Source organism: Mytilus edulis, chromosome 12 (genome assembly GCF_963676685.1).
Source record: "Mytilus edulis chromosome 12, xbMytEdul2.2, whole genome shotgun sequence".
Taxonomy (NCBI): Eukaryota; Metazoa; Mollusca; class Bivalvia; order Mytilida; family Mytilidae; genus Mytilus; species Mytilus edulis.
The window spans coordinates 81,528,913-81,549,678 of record NC_092355.1 but is presented as its reverse complement, the minus strand read 5'-3'; the positions used below and the strand labels follow the sequence as shown (position 1 = coordinate 81,549,678).

At 35.7% G+C, this 20,766-nt stretch overlaps 1 protein-coding gene across 2 annotated transcripts in view; it reads right to left on the bottom strand.

Annotated features, from left to right (window-relative positions):
* LOC139499212 (uncharacterized) overlaps positions 1–16,087 on the bottom strand; it is a 90,630-nt gene extending 74,543 nt beyond the window's left edge. The window contains exon 1 of one of the 2 annotated variants that reach the window (XM_071287889.1): positions 16,004–16,087. The gene's annotated coding sequence lies outside the window, so the exon portion shown is untranslated. Of the gene's footprint in view, positions 1–10,319; positions 10,676–16,003 lie in introns of those variants that run through there. The other variant, XM_071287888.1, reaches the window with a different exon arrangement.
* Positions 16,088–20,766: the final 4,679 nt, after the last annotated feature.

The window sequence follows — 20,766 nt, the reverse complement described above, 5'->3', positions numbered from 1 at the left end:
AACTCTCCCAGTGAAGAGTGTTTGCTGTAAGACGTGATCTTCTGTTTGTATAAACTCTCCCAGTGAAGAGTGTTTGCTGTAAGACGTGATCTTCTGTTTGTATAAACTCTCCCAGTGAAGAGTGTTTGCTGTAAGACGTGATCTTCTGTTTGTAATAACTCTCCCAGTGAAGAGTGTTTGCTGTAAGACGTGTTTTTCTGCTTGTATTAACTCTCCCAGTGAAGAGTGTTTGCTGTAAGACGTGATCTTCTGTTTGTATTAACTCTCCCAGTGAAGAGTGTTTGCTGTAAGACGTGATCTTCTGTCTGTAATATCTCACCCAGTGAAGAGTGTTTTCTGTAAGACGTGATCTTCTGTTTGTAATAACTCTCCCAGTGAAGAGTGTTTGCTGTAAGACGTGATCTTCTGTTTGTAATAACTCTCCCAGTGAAGAGTGTTTGCTGTAAGACGTGATCATCTGTTTGTAATAACTCTCCCAGTGAAGAGTGTTTGCTGTAAGACGTGTTCTTCTGCTTCTAATAACTCTCCCAGTGAAGAGTGTTTGCTGTAAGACGTGTTCTTCTGGTTCTAATAACTCTCCCAGTGAAGAGTGTTTGCTGTAAGACATGATCTTCTGTTTGTTATAACTCTCCCAGTGAAGGGTGTTTGCTGTAAGGCGTGATCTTCTGCTTGTATTAACTCTCCCAGTGAAGAGTGTTTGCTGTAAGACGTGATCTTCTGCTTGTTATAACTCTCCCAGTGAAGAGTGTTTGCTGTAAGACGTGATCATCTGTTTGTAATAACTCTCCCAGTGAAGAGTGTTTGCTGTAAGACGTGTTCTTCTGCTTCTAATAACTCTCCCAGTGAAGAGTGTTTGCTGTAAGACGTGTTCTTCTGGTTCTAATAACTCTCCCAGTGAAGAGTGTTTGCTGTAAGACATGATCTTCTGTTTGTTATAACTCTCCCAGTGAAGGGTGTTTGCTGTAAGGCGCGATCTTCTGCTTGTATTAACTCTCCCAGTGAAGAGTGTTTGCTGTAAGACGTGATCTTCTGCTTGTAATAACTCTCCCAGTGAAGAGTGTTTGCTGTAAGACGTGTTTTTCTGCTTGTAATAACTCTCCCAGTGAAGAGTGTTTGCTGTAAGACGTGATATTCTGCTTGTATTAACTCTCCCAGTGAAGAGTGTTTGCTGTAAGACGTAATCTTCTGTTTGTATTAACTCTCCCAGTGAAGAGTGTTTGCTGTAAGACGTGATCATCTGTTTGTAATAACTCTCCCAGTGAAGAGTGTTTGCTGTAAGACGTGTTCTTCTGTTTGTAATAACTCTCCCAGTGAAGAGTGTTTGCTGTAAGACGTGATCTTCTGCTTGTATTAACTCTCCCAGTGAAGAGTGTTTTCTGTAAGATGTGATCTTCTGTTTGTATAAACTCTCCCAGTGAAGAGTGTTTGCTGTAAGACGTGATCATCTGTTTGTAATAACTCTCCCAGTGAAGAGTGTTTGCTGTAAGACGTGTTCTTCTGGTTCTAATAACTCTCCCAGTGAAGAGTGTTTGCTGTAAGACATGATCTTCTGTTTGTTATAACTCTCCCAGTGAAGGGTGTTTGCTGTAAGGCGTGATCTTCTGCTTGTATTAACTCTCCCAGTGAAGAGTGTTTGCTGTAAGACGTGATCTTCTGCTTGTAATAACTCTCCCAGTGAAGAGTGTTTGCTGTAAGACATGATCTTCTGTTTGTAATAACTCTCCCAGTGAAGAGTGTTTGCTGTAAGGCGTGATCGTCTGCTTATATTAACTCTCCCAGTGAAGAGTGTTTGCTGTAAGACGTGATCTTCTGCTTGTAATAACTCTCCCAGTGAAGAGTGTTTGCTGTAAGACGTGTTTTCTGCTTGTAATAACTCTCCCAGTGAAGAGTGTTTGCTGTAAGACGTGATCTTCTGCTTGTATTAACTCTCCCAGTGAAGAGTGTTTGCTGTAAGACGTGATCTTCTGTTTGTATTAACTCTCCCAGTGAAGAGCGTTTGCTGTAAGACGTGTTCTTCTGCTTCTAATAACTCTCCCAGTGAAGAGTGTTTGCTGTAAGACGTGTTCTTCTGCTTCTAATAACTCTCCCAGTGAGGAGTGTTTGCTGTAAGACATGATCTTCTGTTTGTAATAACTCTCCCAGTGAAGAGTGTTTGCTGTAAGACGTGTTCTTCTGCTTCTAATAACTCTCTAAGTGAAGAGTGTTTGCTGTAAGACGTGATCTTCTGCTTGTAATAACTCTTCCAGTGAAGAGTGTTTGCTGTAAGACGTGTTTTTCTGCTTGTAATAACTCTCCCAGTGAAGAGTGTTTGCTGTAAGACGTGATCTTCTGCTTGTATTAACTCTCCCAGTGAAGAGTGTTTGCTGTAAGACGTGTTCTTCTGCTTCTAATAACTCTCCCAGTGAAGAGTGTTTGCTGTAAGACATGATCTTCTGTTTGTAATAACTCTCCCAGTGAAGAGTGTTTGCTGTAAGACGTGTTCTTCTGCTTCTAATAACTCTCTAAGTGAAGAGTGTTTGCTGTAAGACGTGTTCTTCTGTTTGTAATAACTCTCCCAGTGAAGAGTGTTTGCTGTAAGACGTGTTCTTCTGTTTGTATAAACTTTCCCAGTGAAAAGTGTTTGCTGTACTTAAGACGTGTTCTTCTGTTTGTAATAACTCTCCCAGTGAAGAGTGTTTGCTGTAAGACGTGTTCTTCTGCTTGTAATAACTCTGCCAGTGAAGATTGTTTGATGTAAGGCGTGATCTTCTGTTTGTAATAACTCTAGCTCCCAGGGAAGTGTGTTTGCTGTAAGACGTGTTCTTCTGTTTGTAATAACTCTCCCAGTGAAGAGTGTTTGCTGTAAGACGTGTTCTTCTGTTTGTATAAACTCTCCCAGTGAAGAGTGTTTGCTGTAAGACGTGTTTTCTGTTTGTATTAACTCTCCCAGTGAAGAGTGTTTGCTGTAAGACGTGATCTTCTGTTTGTATAAACTCTCCCAGTGAAGAGTGTTTGCTGTAAGACGTGATCTTCTGTTTGTATAAACTCTCCCAGTGAAGAGTGTTTGCTGTAAGACGTGATCTTCTTCTTGTAATAACTCTCCCAGTGAAGAGTGTTTGCTGTAAGACGTGTTTTTCTGCTTGTATCAACTCTCCCAGTGAAGAGTGTTTGCTGTAAGACGTGATCTTCTGTTTGTATTAACTCACCCAGTGAAGAGTGTTTTCTGTAAGACGTGATCTTCTGTTTGTAATAACTCTCCCAGTGAAGAGTGTTTGCTGTAAGACGTGATCTTCTGTTTGTAATAACTCTCCCAGTGAAGAGTGTTTGCTGTAAGACGTGATCTTCTGTTTGTAATAACTCTCCCAGTGAAGAGTGTTTGCTGTAAGACGTGATCTTCTGCTTGTATTAACTCTCCCAGTGAAGAGTGTTTTCTGTAAGATGTGATGGTCTGTTTGTATAAACTCTCCCAGTGAAGAGTGTTTGCTGTAAGACGTGATCATCTGTTTGTAATAACTCTCCCAGTGAAGAGTGTTTGCTGTAAGACGTGTTCTTCTGCTTCTAATAACTCTCCCAGTGAAGAGTGTTTGCTGTAAGACGTGTTCTTCTGGTTCTAATAACTCTCCCAGTGAAGAGTGTTTGCTGTAAGACATGATCTTCTGTTTGTTATAACTCTCCCAGTGAAGAGTGTTTGTTGTAAGGCGTGATCTTCTGCTTGTATTAACTCTCCCAGTGAAGAGTGTTTGCTGTAAGACGTGATCTTCTGCTTGTAATAACTCTCCCAGTGAAGAGTGTTTGCTGTAAGACGTGTTTTTCTGCTTGTAATAACTCTCCCAGTGAAGAGTGTTTGCTGTAAGACGTGATCTTCTGCTTGTATTAACTCTCCCAGTGAAGAGTGTTTGCTGTAAGACGTGATCTTCTGTTTGTAATAACTCTCCCAGTGAAGAGTGTTTGCTGTAAGACGTGTTCTTCTGTTTGTAATAACTCTCCCAGTGAAGAGTGTTTGCTGTAAGACGTGATCTTCTGCTTGTATTAACTCTCCCAGTGAAGAGTGTTTTCTGTAAGATGTGATCTTCTGTTTGTATAAACTCTCCCAGTGAAGAGTGTTTGCTGTAAGACGTGATCATCTGTTTGTAATAACTCTCCCAGTGAAGAGTGTTTGCTGTAAGACGTGTTCTTCTGCTTCTAATAACTCTCCCAGTGAAGAGTGTTTGCTGTAAGACGTGTTCTTCTGCTTCTAATAACTCTCCCAGTGAAGAGTGTTTGCTGTAAGACATGATCTTCTGTTTGTAATAACTCTCCCAGTGAAGAGTGTTTGCTGTAAGACGTGATCTTCTGTTTGTAATAACTCTCCCAGTGAAGAGTGTTTGCTGTAAGACGTGATCTTCTGTTTGTAATAACTCTCCCAGTGAAGAGTGTTTGCTGTAAGACGTGTTTTTCTGCTTGTAATAACTCTCCCAGTGAAGAGTGTTTGCTGTAAGACGTGATCTTCTGCTTGTATTAACTCTCCCAGTGAAGAGTGTTTGCTGTAAGATGTGATCTTCTGTTTGTATAAACTCTCCCAGTGAAGAGTGTTTGCTGTAAGACGTGATCATCTGTTTGTAATAACTCTCCCAGTGAAGCGTGTTTGCTGTAAGACGTGTTCTTCTGCTTCTAATAACTCTCCCAGTGAAGAGTTTTTGCTGTAAGACGTGTTCTTCTGCTTCTAATAACTCTCCCAGTGAAGAGTGTTTGCTGTAAGACATGATCTTCTGTTTGTAATAACTCTCCCAGTGAAGAGTGTTTGCTGTAAGACGTGATCTTCTGTTTGTAATAACTCTCCCAGTGAAGAGTGTTTGCTGTAAGACGTGTTTTTCTGCTTGTAATAACTCTCCCAGTGAAGAGTGTTTGCTGTAAGACGTGATCTTCTGCTTGTATTAACTCTCCCAGTGAAGAGTGTTTGCTGTAAGACGTGATCTTCTGTTTGTATTAACTCTCCCAGTGAAGAGTGTTTGCTGTAAGACGTGATCATCTGTTTGTAATAACTCTCCCAGTGAAGAGTGTTTGCTGTAAGACGTGTTCTTCTGCTTCTAATAACTCTCCCAGTGAAGAGTGTTTGCTGTAAGACGTGTTCTTCTGCTTGTAATAACCCTCCCAGTGAAGAGTGTTTGCTGTAAACGTTCATTTTCAGCCCTGAGACGACTGAAAAATTGGGAAAGTGCATGCATGAGTGGTCAGAGACTGTGCGGTCTTGTCATGCTCCATGTTTATCGCGATAAGGATGTCAGCAAATCAAATATTCTGAAACGATTTGACGAAACCGGACATAGAAAAAATTGTAAAACTCCAATATACATAACAATTGCTACTGAATGTTTGTTATGTGATCTGGCGGCAGACTCAACTTGATATTTGGATTTTTATCTGGCATATAAATTTAGATGTTGTTGAAATTTTGGTGTCCGTACAGTATCAAAAATATATAATCAAAGTACTGAAGAACTGAACATCGTATGACCGCAATTTATGGTGGATGGTCTCAAAAAAAACATATCTCTTTATCTGAAAGTTAGGTTAAGGTACATAGATATATTTTTTTCTGAGACAAGTTTCTGTGTGGATGATGAATAAATGACAGGGAATTTAACCTGACCGTAATAATTATTAAATTGTAGTGATATAATCATTTGTTATCAGTATCATCTGCTTTGTTGTTATATATTTAACACTCCGAACGTGTCCATCCCCCCAAACGTGTCCGATTCCCCAAAACGTGTCTATTTCGCCCAAACGTGTCCTGAAAATCCCAAATCGCCAATACATGTCAAGTTTCGCATTCCCATGGCAAACGTGTCCGATAATTGTTATTCGACAAAACGTGTCCACTTTGGTAGGCCTGAACGTCTTAAAACATTTAGCGCTTTTATGTTCTCAGTGACGCGCCTATGGCAATTAATTTCTCGTGGACACGATTTAAGATGTTGGGTTTCGATTAGATCCTATAAAAAAGGATTAAAACATTATTCAAAAGGCATAAATGCTGAAGTATTTTGGAAATTAAAAAAGGAGCAGAGTTTAAAGAAGAAAATTCTAAATTTGTTGACATTTGTTTGTTCAACGCCGGCTATTTATATTAGTATAATTGCAAGTTTGATTTGCAACATATGCATTTACTCTTCATTGTTCATTGCTTATAGTCCAGTTACAAATATTTCATGCATATTCAGAACGACAATGTAAATAAATACATAAGGTATATCTATCTCTTCCTACACGAGGTGCATGACTGCGTACTTTTACATCCCACACAAACAAATGGACGCCCAACTTTGACAAGGATTTAACTGTCGGTTGGAAGAAGACCTAATTGACCATGTTTCTACTCTCAATTCACGCTTGGAAGTAGGATAATAGATGAAAGAGTAAATTAAAAGGAGTATACGTCAATAGAAGAACAATAACCAAAATTTGTTATTAAACAAAATTGTGAATTTTAATATTGGTGGACATGTAATTGTTACTTGAAGGTCAAAAATTAAATTAATTGCATGGGCATTTGAAAATATGAACAAGATGGAGCGTTCATAAAAGGAAACGTATAGACTTGATATGGACATTTGGGGGAATGGACACGTTTCTGAGTGTTACATATATTATTTTAATATTTGTATAACAGTTATATACATGTATATAGCAAACAATCTCTCCAGATATTCTTCCGCATGCGTTAACACACGTTTTTGGTATTCATGATTTGTTACTGAAGAGATATATATATATCATATATTTCTTACGACAAAATATTCTCATATCATTTATGAGGGGGGGTAGGAGGGGTCCTGATCCCGAAATCCCGAGCTTAAAAACACGAAATCCCGAAATCCCGGGTTTAAAAACACGAGATCCCGACGTCCCGAAATTCAAAATCAAGAATTCCCGGATCCCAAAAGGGTCAATCCCGAAATCCCGAGCTTAAAAACACCTGATCCCGGAGTCCCGATAAAGGTCCTATCCCCCCTCATTTATCTATATTCTTAAAAAATATTTTCATGAGTATTTATTACAGAAATGAATTTATAATCAGCGATAAGTCAAAAGCACAGGGAAATTTCTGCGGCAACATAACCATGATAACACCGGTATGACCTCTCAAGGTCACATCCGATGTAAAAAGTGTCAAAATATAAAAACTCCGGACAGCTTGTTTCAAAACGATGTCAAGCTCTCTGCAGAATGCCCAGAATGCAGGATTGTACTACTTTTATCCCGGACTCCCTGTCGACATTTTTCGCCTAGCGCGGGTAGTCGGCAATATTTGTCGCATCCCTCCGCTCGGTGATCAGTTTTGCCTCACTAAAATAATATGCATAGGTACGGCCTTAGAATTATAAAGGCCCATCTGGCAGGAAAATGTCCTTATTTATTTTTTCATATTTTTGTGAAAATCAGTTTAGATGTAAAGACAATATTGATGTCAACCTGACAGTAAATTCTTTGTTCTACATTCTATATTCAGTCTTCACGCCCACCAGCACTAGCTTGCTTGAAAAATTGTTTTCGGACCTTTAAAAATCTTCTCTACAGACCAACAAATTTGTAGATTTAACATTCTTGTGCTGATATTTCGAGTAGTTATGAAAATAAAATGTGTTTTCAGCCGTGTATCACTGGTGATCCAATAGATGGATCTGTCGTAGAGTTGTCACTTGTTTAAACGTACTTGTCATATCATATCATATATATATACAGTGCTACCGTGATAGAATTGTGTTCCATGTTCACATCATGTACATGTATGTAGTAATGTGATACCAGTCTTCTCGAATGTTTGGATTCTGTGCTTGACATCTGGTCAATCAAATGAAAAAAATCTGCCTGACCAAAACATTATTTATTCAGACTTATTCAGAATGGTCGAGTTAGAATCAGTATAGTAGAGTACTTCTAATTTCAGTTATCTGGTTTGTTATGTTGGGTAAAAGAAAAAATTATGAATAGTTTTCAAAATAACTTTGCGTTATTTACATTCTCCTTATTTCTATAAAGTATACAACAATGTGTAAACTTTCACATATTTAGGGAGAGGTAATTCAGTTCAGTGACATTCCGGAAGTCGCCCACTACTAACAATCTCGACTACATGTAAGCAAATTATTAAGTACATATTTTCTCTAAAGCCGTTATTCAAATTCATAGAAAAATAAATTTGGCCTCCAAAATTCTCATTCAGTAAAGATTCCTTTATGTCCCTCTTATTGCTAGTCTTAGTTAGCAACACCGTCGGAAGCACAATGTTTTGTCAGGAAAGGTTTTACATGTTCTTAATGCTCATTGAATGATTTTGTGGTATGACACCATACTGAGGAACCGTTCTACTGAACAAGTTTTGTCAGAGTAGGTTTTACTTGTTCGTAATGCTCATTGGATGATTTGGTGGTGTGACACCAAACTGAGGAACTATTCTAATGAACAATTTTGTCAGAGTAGGTTTTACTTGTTCGTAATGCTCATTGGATGATTTGGTGGTGTGACACCAAACTGAGGAACCATTCTACTGAACAAGTTTTGTCAGGGTAGGTTTTACTTGTTCGTAATGCTCATTGGATGACTTGGTGGTGTGACACCAAACTGAGGAACTGTTCTACTGAACAAGTGTTGTCAGAGTAGGTTTTACTTGTTCTTAATGCTCATTGAATTCTTTGGTGGTGTGACACCAAACTGAGGAACTGTTCTACTGAACAAGTTTTGTCAGAGTAAGTTTTACATGTTCTTAATACTCATTGGATGATTTGATGGTGTGACAACAAACTGAGGAACTGTTCTACTTAAGTGCAAAATCGAGCGCAACAGTTATCTATTACGATACTATATTCCTTGCATTTCAAGTAAGGGTTTTGAAAAAAAAAAACTTTACCAAAGGCGATATATAAACGTGTAACACACAAAAACAACCATGCAAAAATGTCAATTTCAGCATGTTCAGTGAATGTCATGTTCAGTTCAAAATTTTTGAAGCGTAGGACAACTCATACACTTTTGTTTTAAATCGGACAATGTTTTGTTATCTATTTTTACTGTTGAAATTAATTGTTATGTTATAATAAATATTTATTTACTTTAAGCGATTTATTATTGTTGACCATTCGAAATTATTTTCTGCGAACCCGTCTTCAGCTGAATGTGTGATTTTATTATTACGCGGGCCTCAAAAGATGTTAAATCGAAAATAAATGCAATAAATGTGAGTTTTTCTGTCTTTCAACATGTTCAAAGCAAAACAAATATCCAAAATTAATTGCAGTATAAAGAAAACAACTGTTTAGTGTCTTTAGATATCAGCTGCATTTGTACTCGGCTCGAAACAGGAGTAATAGCTCGCTAAAGCTCGCATTACACCTGTTTCTCAGCCTCGTACAAATACAGCTGATATTTAAAGACACTAAACAGTTATTGTCTATATTATTATAACACTCTGTCGGTAGTTTTTATAAACAATACATTCAATTAATACTGAAAGGTATACAGTATTTAAAATGAGGTATGTCACAGATTTTGGTAACATTTGGCATACAACTTTGGCTCGTTGAACTATAACTGAAAATGGCAAAAAGTTATGGGTTTATGTTTAATTTTCTGAAATATAACTAAAGTGATCTTTTGAAAGAAGATGCACATTTCTGTAGAAACCACATTAAATAGGCAAAAACGTTCTTAAATTTGTCTAAAAATGATCAAATCGCCAATCACCAATGCATAGATTTTCTCAAAATTGATATATTGTTGATAAATACATTTCCGTTTTAATAATGTAAAACTATAACACAGTTCAAAGTTTAAATTTCAATTTCGAGTTTCCGTCTTCCTCAATGTTACTACATGTATGATGAGAGGTTTCCGTTTTCTAGGAATTAGCTCTTTTCTTATGAATTGAAGTAAAATTAATGTTGATAACTAAAAATGTCTGTTGACAATCATGTACCTATACAGTTTTTGACAGGGGGTTGATATTTTGCACAATTATATATATACACTTAAGGCTTGATTACTGCCTAATATCCGATAGGCTTCAACAACATAATTCATTCTTTTCCTGACATAATGTCGTAAATGAAATCTTCCGGTAGTCCATTTCATTGTGATTGTTTATTTTAAAAAATCATTATAATATTTATTTCATTTATGTATATGCTTTACAAAATCATATGTTAAGGCTTTTTTAGAAACGTTTGAAAACAGTACATTTCTTAATTTTCCTTGTTTACCATTGCTTGAAAAGGCCTTTAAATATTTTTCTTTAAAGTTGAAATAAAATCTGAACATAGTGAGGGAAAATTATCATATACAATGTTATTAATCATACTTACCGTTCTGGGCAGTTCGTTATAAGAAAAAAAAAACGCCTTATTGCCTTGAAAGGCCTCGGTTTGAAGGAAGAGTTCGATTAGTAATGCACACAGGAAGTGAATATATGTAGTGAAAACGAGACAATAATAAAAGTACTGACGTACTGTTGACTCATCGATTGAGATTTGTACGCAACAAATGTATTTGCATAGCGCCATTTCAAATTTATTTAACACATAATTCTTATCGCAAAATGTCGAATTTGTCGTTAAGAGGGAAATGCTAACATGATATATACATTTGTAAGAAATTTAATTTTTCTTTTCATTTTTACTAGATTGTCACGGTTCTTTTGCACCTATGACCAGTAGCGTCCCCGCGGAGAACGAGTAAAATATTGAAGAGTTTAATTTCCATGTTTTATCGGTGACTAAACTATCTTCTTTCCTTTTGCTATTTTTGTAGATTTGACTCATCAATGTTTTTTAAGAGTAACACGACAGGAGTCATATTTGGAGCAGGAACAGCTGTACCTTCAGGAGCACCTGAGTACATACCTGATGTGTTACTGGGGATTACGGGGTCTCCGTGACCCTGTGTTCTAAGTAGTCCGACTGAGATTCTGAGTTCAACCCCTGCACATTACGGATGCATTAGACTCCAATCTGAATTACTAGTAACACAAAATATCAGTTTTCCTAAAAGCAGTAAAAGCTCAGGCCCTGCCTCTACCAATAAAAAAATACCGCCACGAAATAGTCCATAGTGCTTAAAGTGGCGTTAAACAATTGAACAATGCCGTACTCAAAGTTAATTTTCTGGGAACTATTTTGTGCTTTACTGAAGCACTTTTTGTATGAGAAAGTGCTTCACACTAAAAAAAAGTGGGCAAATCAACGCTTTCACAACCCTATGAAATAAAATAAAAGGAAGCATTCGTTTCTTATAATAACATTAATATGCTACAACTAAATAATTACGAGTTATATCAAACTTTTCGTTTGTTTTTCTTGTGCATTGTTCTGACGTTGTCATTGAAATATCGTGCAGTCTTAAATGTTGAATTTGATTGAGAAAAAAATACAATTTGATATTCGATTGCCAATAAGACTCGGGACGATTACATGTAAGAGACTGACATTTTGTATAGACGCTTGTCTATTGTTGAAAACTGTCTTTTGACCTCTTATTTAGGACTCGGGACGATTTAAAGCTTGACATTTTGTATAGACGTCTGTCTATTGTTTAAGTCAGTATGTTGATCTCTTTACTTAGACTCGGGACGATTTATAAGAGCCTGACATTTTGTATACTAGTAGACGTGAGTCTTTTGATGAAGATTGTGTCTATTGTTTAAGTCTGTATGTCGACATCTTTATTCAGACTCGGGATGATTTAGAGATTGATATTTTGTATAGACGTTTGTCTATTGTTTAGAACTGTATGTTTACCTCTTAATTAAGACTCGGGACGATTTAGAGGTTGATATTTTGTTGGAAACTGTCTTTTGACCCCTTTATTCAGACTAGAGACGATTTAGAGCTTGACATTTTGTATAGACGTTTGTCTATTGTTTAAGACTGTATGGTGACCTCTTTATTTACAGTCGGTACGATTTAGAGCTTGAAATTTTAAATAGACAATTGTCTATTGTTCAAAACTGTATGTTGACCGATTCATTCAAATTCGAGACGATTTAGAGTTGAACATTTTGTATAGACGTTTGTCTATTGTTTAAGACTGAATGTTGACCTCTTTATTTAGAGTCGGGACGATTTAGAGCTTGACATTTTGTATAGACGTCTGTCTGTTGTTTAAGACTGTATGTCGAACTTTTTATTCAGACTCTAGACGATTTAGAGGTTGACATTTTGTATAGACGCTTGTCTATTGTTGAAGACTGTATGTTTACCTCTTTATTTAGAGTCGGGACGATTTAGAGCTTGACATTTTGTATAGACGTCTGTCTGTTATTTAAGACTGTATGTCGACCTCTTTATTCAGACTCTAGATGATTTAGAGATTGATATTTTGTATAGACGTTTGTCTATTGTTTAGAACTGTATGTTTACCTCTTTATTAAGACTCGGGACGATTTAGAGGTTGATATTTTGTTGGAGACTGTCTTCTGACCCCTTTATTCAGACTCGAGACGATTTAGAGCTTGACATTTTGTATAGACGTTTGTCTATTGTTTAAGACTGAATGTTGACCTCTTTATTTAGAGTCGGGACGATTTAGAGCTTGATATTTTGTATAGACGCTTGTCTATTGTTTAAGACTGTATGTTGGCCTCTTTATTTAAACTCGAGACGATTGAGTTGAACATTTTGTATAGACGCTTGTCTATTGTTCAAGACTGTATGTTGACATCTTTATTTAGAGTCGGGACGATTTAGAGCTTGACATTTTGTATAGACGTTTGTCTATTGTTGAAGACTGTATGTTGACCTCTTTATTTAGAGTCGGGACGATTTAGAGCTTGACATTTTGTATAGAAGCTTGTCTATTGTTTAAGACTGTATGTTGACCTCTTTATTAAGATTCGGGACGATTTAGAGCTTGACATTTTGTATAGACGTTTGTCTATTGTTTAAGATTGTATGTTGACCTCTTTATTAAGATTCGGGACGATTTAGAGCTTGACATTTTGTATAGACGTTTGTCTATTGTTTAAGATTGTATGTTGACCTCTTTATGTAAAATCGGGACGATTTAGAGCTTGACATTTTGTATAGACGTTTGTCTATTGTTTAAGACTGTATGTTGTTCTCATTATTTAGAGTCAGGACGATTTAGAGCTTGACATTTTGTATAGACGTTTGTCTATTTTTTAAGACTGTATGTTGACCTCTTTATTCAGACTGTAGACGATTTAGAGGTTGACATTTTGTATAGACGTTTGTCTATTGTTTAAGACTGTATCTTGACCTTTTTATTTAGAGTCGGGACGATTTAGAGTTGAACATTTTGTATAGACGTTTGTCTATTGTTTAAGACTGTATGTTGACCTCTTTATTTAGAGTCGGTGCGATTTAGAGCTTGACATTTTGTATAGACGTTTGTCTATTGTTTAAGATTGTATGTTGACCTCTTTATGTAAAATCGGGACGATTTAGAGGTTGACATTTTGTATAAAAGTTTGTCTATTATTTAAGACTGTATGCTGACCTCTTTATTCAGACTCGAGACGATTTAAAGTTTGACATCTTGTATAGACGTTTGTCTATTGTTTGAGACTGTATGTTGACCTCTTTATTTAGAGTCGGTGCGATTTAGAGATTGATATTTTGTATAGACGCTTGTCTACTGTTTAAGACTGTATGTTTACCTCTTTATTTAGACTCGGGCCGATTTAGAGCTTGGCATTTTGTATAGATGTTTGTCTTTTGTTTAAGACTGCATGTTTACCTCTTTTTTTAAACTCGGGACGATTTAGAGGTTTCTAATGAACAAGTTTTGTCAGAGTAGGTTTTACTTGTTCGTAATGCTCATTAGATGATTTGGTGGTGTGACACCAAACTGAGGAACTGTTCTACTGAACAAGTTTTGTCAGAGTAGGTTTTACTTGTTCGTAATGCTCATTGGATGATTTGGTGGTGTGACACCAAACTGAGGAACTGTTCTACTGAACAAGTTTTGTCAGAGTAGGTTTTACTTGTTCGTAATGCTCATTGGATGATTTGGTGGTGTGACACCAAACTGAGGAACCGTTCTTCTGATCAAGTTTTGTCAGAGTAGGTTTTACTTGTTCGTAATGCTCATTGGATGATTTGGTGGTGTGACAACAAACTGAGTAACTGTTCTACTGAACAAGTTTTGTCAGAGTAGTTTTACTTGTTCGTAATACTCATTGGATGATTTGGTGGTGTGACAACAAACTGATGAACTGTTCTACTGAACAAGTTTTGTCAAAGTAGGTTTTACTTGTTTGTAATGCTCATTGGATGATTTGGTGGTGTGACAACAAACTGAGGAACTGTTCTACTGAACAAGTTTTGTCAGAGTATGTTTTACTTGTTCGTAATGCTCATTGAATGATTTGGTGGTGTGACACCATACTTAGGAACTGTTCTACTGAACAAGTGTTGTCAGAGTAGGTTTTACTTGTTCTCAATGCTCATTGGATGATTTGATGGTGTGACAACAAACTGAGTAACTGTTCTACTTAAGTGCAAAATCGAGCGCAACAGTTATCTATTACGATACTATATTCGTTGCATTTCAAGTAAGGGTTTTGAAAAAAACACTTTACCAAAGGCGATATGTAAACGTTTAACACACAAAAACAACCATGCAAAAATGTCAATTTCAGCATTTTCAGTGAATGTCATGTTCAGTTCAAAATTTTTGAAGCGTAGGACAACTCATACACTTTTGTTTTAAATCGGACAATGTTTTGTTATCTATTTTTACTGTTGAAATTAATTGTTATGTTATATTAAATATTTATTTACTTTAAGCGATTGATTATTGTTGACCATTCGAAATTATTTTCTGCGAACCCGTCTTCAGCTGAATGTGTGATTTTATTATTACGCAGGCCTCAAAAGATGTTAAATCGAAAATAAATGCAATAAATGTGAGTTTTTCTGTCTTTCAACATGTTCAAAGCAAAACAAATATCCAAAATTAATTGCAGTATAAAGACAACAACTGTTTAGTGTCTTTAGATATCAGCTGCATTTGTACTCGGCTCGAAACAGGAGTAATAGCTCGCTAAAGCTCGCATTACACCTGTTTCTCAGCCTCGTACAAATACAGCTGATATTTAAAGACACTAAACAGTTATTGTCTATATTATAACACTCTGTCGGTAGTTTTTATAAACAATACATTCAATTAATACTGAAAGGTATATAGTATTTAAAATGAGGTATGTCACAGATTTTGGTAACATTTGGCATACAACTTTGGCTCGTTGAACTAAAACTGAAAATGGCAAAAAGTTATGGGTTTATGCATGTTTAATTTTCTGAAATATAACTAAAGTGATCTTTTGAAAGAAGATGCACATTTCTGTAGAAACCACATTATAGGCGAAAACGTTCTTAAATTTGTCTAAAAATGATCAAATCGCCAATCACCAATGCATAGATTTTCTCAAAATTGATATATTGTTGATAAATACATTTCCGTTTTAAAAATGTAAAACTATAACACAGTTCAAAGTTTAAATTTCAATTTCGAATTTCCGTCTTCCTTAATGTTACTACATGTATGATGAGAGGTTTCCGTTTCTCCAGGAATTAGCTCTTTTCTCATGAATTGAAGTAAAATAAATGTTGATAACTAAAAATGTCTGTTGACAATCATGTACCTATACAGTTTTTGACAGGTGGTTGATATTTTTCACAATTATATATATACACTTAAGGCTTGATTTCTGCCTAATATCCGATAGGCTTCAACAAAATAATTCATTCTTTTCCTGACATAATGTCGTTAATGAAATCTTCCGGTTGTCCATTTCATTGTGATTGTTTATTTTAAAAAATCATTATCATATCTATTTCATTTATGTATATGCTTTACAAAATCATATGTTAAGGCTTTTTAGAAACGTTTGAAAACAGTACATTTCTTAATTTTCCTTGTTTACCATTGCTTGAAAAGGCCTTTAAATATTTTTCTTTAAAGTTGAAATAAAATCTGAACATAGTGAGGGAAAATTATCATATACAATGTTATTAATCATACTTACCGTTCTGGGCAGTTCGTTATAAGAAAAAAAACGCCTTATTGCCTTGAAAGGCCTCGGTTTGAAGGAAGAGTTCGATTAGTAATGAACACAGGAAGTGAATATATGTAGTGAAAACGAGACAATAATAAAAGTACTGACGTACTGTTGACTCATCGATTGAGATTTGTACGCAACAAATGTATTTGCATAGCGCTATTTCAAATTTATTTAACACATACTTCTTATCGCAAAATGTCGAATTTGTCGTTAAGAGGGAAATGCTAACATGATATATACATTTGTATGAAATTTAATTTCTCTTTTCATTTTTACTAGATTGTCACGGTTCTTGTGCACCTATGACCAGTAGCGTCCCCGCGGAGAACGAGTAAAATATTGAAGAGTTTAATTTCCATGTTTTATCGGTGACTAAACTATCTTCTTTCCTTTTGCTATTTTTGTAGATTTGACTCATCAATGTTTTTTAAGAGTAACACAACAGGAGTCATATTTGGAGCAGGAACAGCTGTACCTTCAGGAGCACCTGAGTACATACCTGATGTGTTACTGGGGATTGCGGGGTCTCCGTGACCCTGTGTTCTAAGTAGTCCGACTGAGATTCCGAGTTCAACCCCTGCACATTACGGATGCATTAGACTCCAATCTGAATTACTAGTAACACAAAATGTCAGTTTTCCTAAAAGCAGTAAAAGCTCAGTCCCTGCCTCTACTAATAAAAAAATACCGCCACGAAATAGCAAAAGTGCTTAAAGTGGCGTTAAACAATTGAACAATGCCGTACTCAAAGTTAATTTTCTGGGAACTATTTTGTGCTTTACTGAAGCACTTTTTGTATGAGAAAGTGCTTCACACTAAAAAAGTGGGCAAATCAACGCTTTCACAACCCTATGAAATAAAATAAAAGGAAGCATTCGTTTCTTATAATAACATTAATATGCTACAACTAAATAATTACGAGTTATATCAAACTTTTCGTTTGTTTTTCTTGTGCATTGTTCTGACGTTGTCATTGAAATATCGTGCAGTCTTAAATGTTGAATTTGATTGAGAAAAAAATACAATTTGATTTTCGATTGCCAATAAGAAATACTATATTGACTCTTTAAACAGAGTGGGGACGATAAAAAGCTTGACATTTTGTATAGACGTTTGTCTAATGTTTAAGACTGGATGTTGACGTCTTTATTCAGACTCGGGACGATTACATGTAAGAGACTGACATTTTGTATAGACGCTTGTCTATTGTTGAAAACTGTCTTTTGACCTCTTAATTAGTACTCGGGACGATTTAAAGCTTGACATTTTGTATAGACGTCTGTCTATTGTTTAAGTCAGTATGTTGATCTCTTTACTTAGACTAGGGACGATTTATAAGAGCCTGACATTTTGTATACTAGTATACGTGAGTCTATTGATGAAGATTGTATGTCGACATCTTTATTTAGACTCATGACGATTTAGAGATTGGTATATTTTGTATAGACGTTTGTCTTTTGTTTAAGACTGTATGTTTACCTCTTTATTAAGACTCGGGCCGATTTAGAGCTTGACATTTTGTATAGATGTTTGTCTTTTGTTTGAGACTGCATGTTTACCTCTTTATTAAGACTCGGGACGATTTAGATGTTAATATTTTGTTGAAGACTGTCTTTTGACCCCTTTATTCAGACTCGAGACGATTTAGAGCTTGACATTTTGTATAGACGCTTGTCTATTGTTTAAGACTGTATCTTGACCTCTTTATTTAGAGCTTGACATTTTGTATAGACGTTTGTCTATTGTTTAAGATTGTATGTTGACCTCTTTATTAAGACTCGGGACGATTTAGAGCTTGACATCTTGTATAGACGTTTGTCTATTGTTTAAGACTGTATGTTGTCCTCTTTATTTAGAGTCGGGACGATTTAGAGCTTGACATTTTGTATAGACGTTTGTCTATTTTATAAGACTGTATGTTGACCTCTTGATTCAGACTCTAGACGATTTAGAGCTTGACATTTTGTATAGACGTTTGTCTATTGTTTAAGACTGTATGTTGTCCTCTTTATTTAGAGTCGGGACGATTTAGAGGTTGACATATTGTATAGACGTTTGTCTATTGTTGAAGACTGTATGTTGACCTCTTTATTTAGAGTCGGGACAATTTAGAGGTTGACATTTTGTATAGACGTTTGTCTATAGTTTAAGACTGTATGTTGACCTCTTTATTTAGAGTCAGGACGATTTAGAGTGGAACATTTTGTATAGACGTTTGTCTATTGTTTAAAATTGTATGTTGTCCTCTTTATTTAGAGTCAGGACGATTTAGAGTGGAACATTTTGTATAGACGTTTGTCTATTGTTGAAGACTGTATGTTGTCCTCTTTATTTAGAGTCGGGACAATTTAGAGGTTGACATTTTGTATAGACGTTTGTCTATTGTTTAAGACTGTATGTTGACCTCTTTATTTAGAGTCAGGACGATTTAGAGTGGAACATTTTGTATAGACGTTTGTCTATTGTTTAAAATTGTATGTTGACCTCTTTATGTAAAATCGGGACGATTTAGAGGTTGACATTTTGTATAAAAGTTTGTCTATTATTCAATACTGTATGCTGACCTCTTTAATCAGACTCGAGACGATTTAAAGTTTGACATCTTGTATAGACGTTTGTCTATTGTTTGAGACTGTATGTTGACCTCTTTATTCAGACTCTAGACGATTTAGAGTTGAACATTTTGTATAGACGTTTGTCTATTGTTTAAGACTGTATGTTGACCTCTTTATTTAGAGTCGGTGCGATTTAGAGCTTGACATTTTGTATAGACGTTTGTCTATTGTTTAAAACTGTATGTTGACCTGTTTATTCAGATTCGAGACGATTTAGAGCTGGACATTTTGTATAGACGTTTGTCTATTGTTTAAGATTGTATGTTGACCTCTTTATTTAGACTCGGGCCGATTTAGAGCTTGACATTGTGTATAGATGTTTGTCTTTTGTTTAAGACTGTATGTTAACCTCTTTTTTTTAACTCGGGACGATTTAGAGGTTTCTAATGAACAAGTTTTGTCAGAGTAGGTTTCACTTGTTCGTAATGCTCATTAGATGATTTGGTGGTGTGACACCAAACTGAGGAACTGTTCTACTGAACAAGTTTTGTCAGAGTAGGTTTTACTTGTTCGTAATGCTCATTGGATGATTTGGTGGTGTGACAACAAACTGATGAACTGTTCTACTGAACAAGTTTTGTCAAAGTAGGTTTTACTTGTTCGTAATGCTCATTGGATGATTTGGTGGTGTTACAACAAACTGAGGAACTGTTCTACTGAACAAGTTTTGTCAGAGTAGGTTTTACTTGTTCGTAATGCTCATTGGATGATTTGGTGATGTTACAACAAACTGAGGAACTGTTCTACTGAATAAGTTTTGTCAGAGTAGGTTTTACTTGTTCGTAATGCTCATTGGATGATTTGGTGGTGTGACACCAAACTGAGGAACTGTTCTACTGAACAAGTGTTGTCAGAGTAGGTTTTACTTGTTCGTAATACTCATTGGATGATTTGGTGGTGTGACACCAAACTGGGGAACTGTTCTACTGAACAAGTTTTTTCAGAGTAGGTTTTACTTGTTCTTAATACTCATTGGATGATTTGGTGGTGTGACATCAAACTGGGGAACTGTTCTACTGAACAAGTTTTGTCAGAGTAGGTTTTACTTGTTCGTAATGCTCATTGAATGATTTGATGGTGTGACACCATACTGAGGAACTGTTCTACTGAACAAGTTTTGTCAGAGTAGGTTTTACTTGTTCTTGATGCTCACTGGATGATTTGATGGTGTGACAACAAACTGAGGAACTGTTCTACTTAAGTGCAAAATCGAGCGCAACAGTTATCTATTACGATACTATATTCCTTGCATTTCAAGTAAGGGTTTTGAAAAAAAAAAACTTTACCAAAGGCGATATATAAACGTGTAACACACAAAAACAACCATGCAAAAATGTCAATTTCAGCATGTTCAGTGAATGTCATGTTCAGTTCAAAATTTTTGAAGCGTAGGACAACTCATACACTTTTGTTTTAAATCGGACAATGTTTTGTTATCTATTTTTACTGTTGAAATTAATTGTTATGTTATAATAAATATTTATTTACTTTAAGCGATTTATTATTGTTGACCATTCGAAATTATTTTCTGCGAACCCGTCTTCAGCTGAATGTGTGATTTTATTATTACGCGGGCCTCAAAAGATGTTAAATCGAAAATAAATGCAATAAATGTGAGTTTTTCTGTCTTTCAACATGTTCAAAGCAAAACAAATATCCAAAATTAATTGCAGTATAAAGAAAACAACTGTTTAGTGTCTTTAGATATCAGCTGCATTTGTACTCGGCTCGAAACAGGAGTAATAGCTCGCTAAAGCTCGCATTACACCTGTTTCTCAGCCTCGTACAAATACAGCTGATATTTTAAGACACTAAACAGTTATTGTCTATATTATAACACTCTGTCGGTAGTTTTTATAAACAATACATTCAATTAATACTGAAAGGTATACAGTATTTAAAATGAGGTATGTCACAGATTTTGGTAACATTTTGCATACAACTTTGGCTCGTTGAACTAAAACTGAAAATGGCAAAAAGTTATGGGTTTATGTTTAATTTTCTGAAATATAACTAAAGTGATCTTTTGAAAGAAGATGCACATTTCTGTAGAAACCACATTAAATAGGCGAAAACGTTCTTAAATTTGTCTAAAAATGATCAAATCGCCAA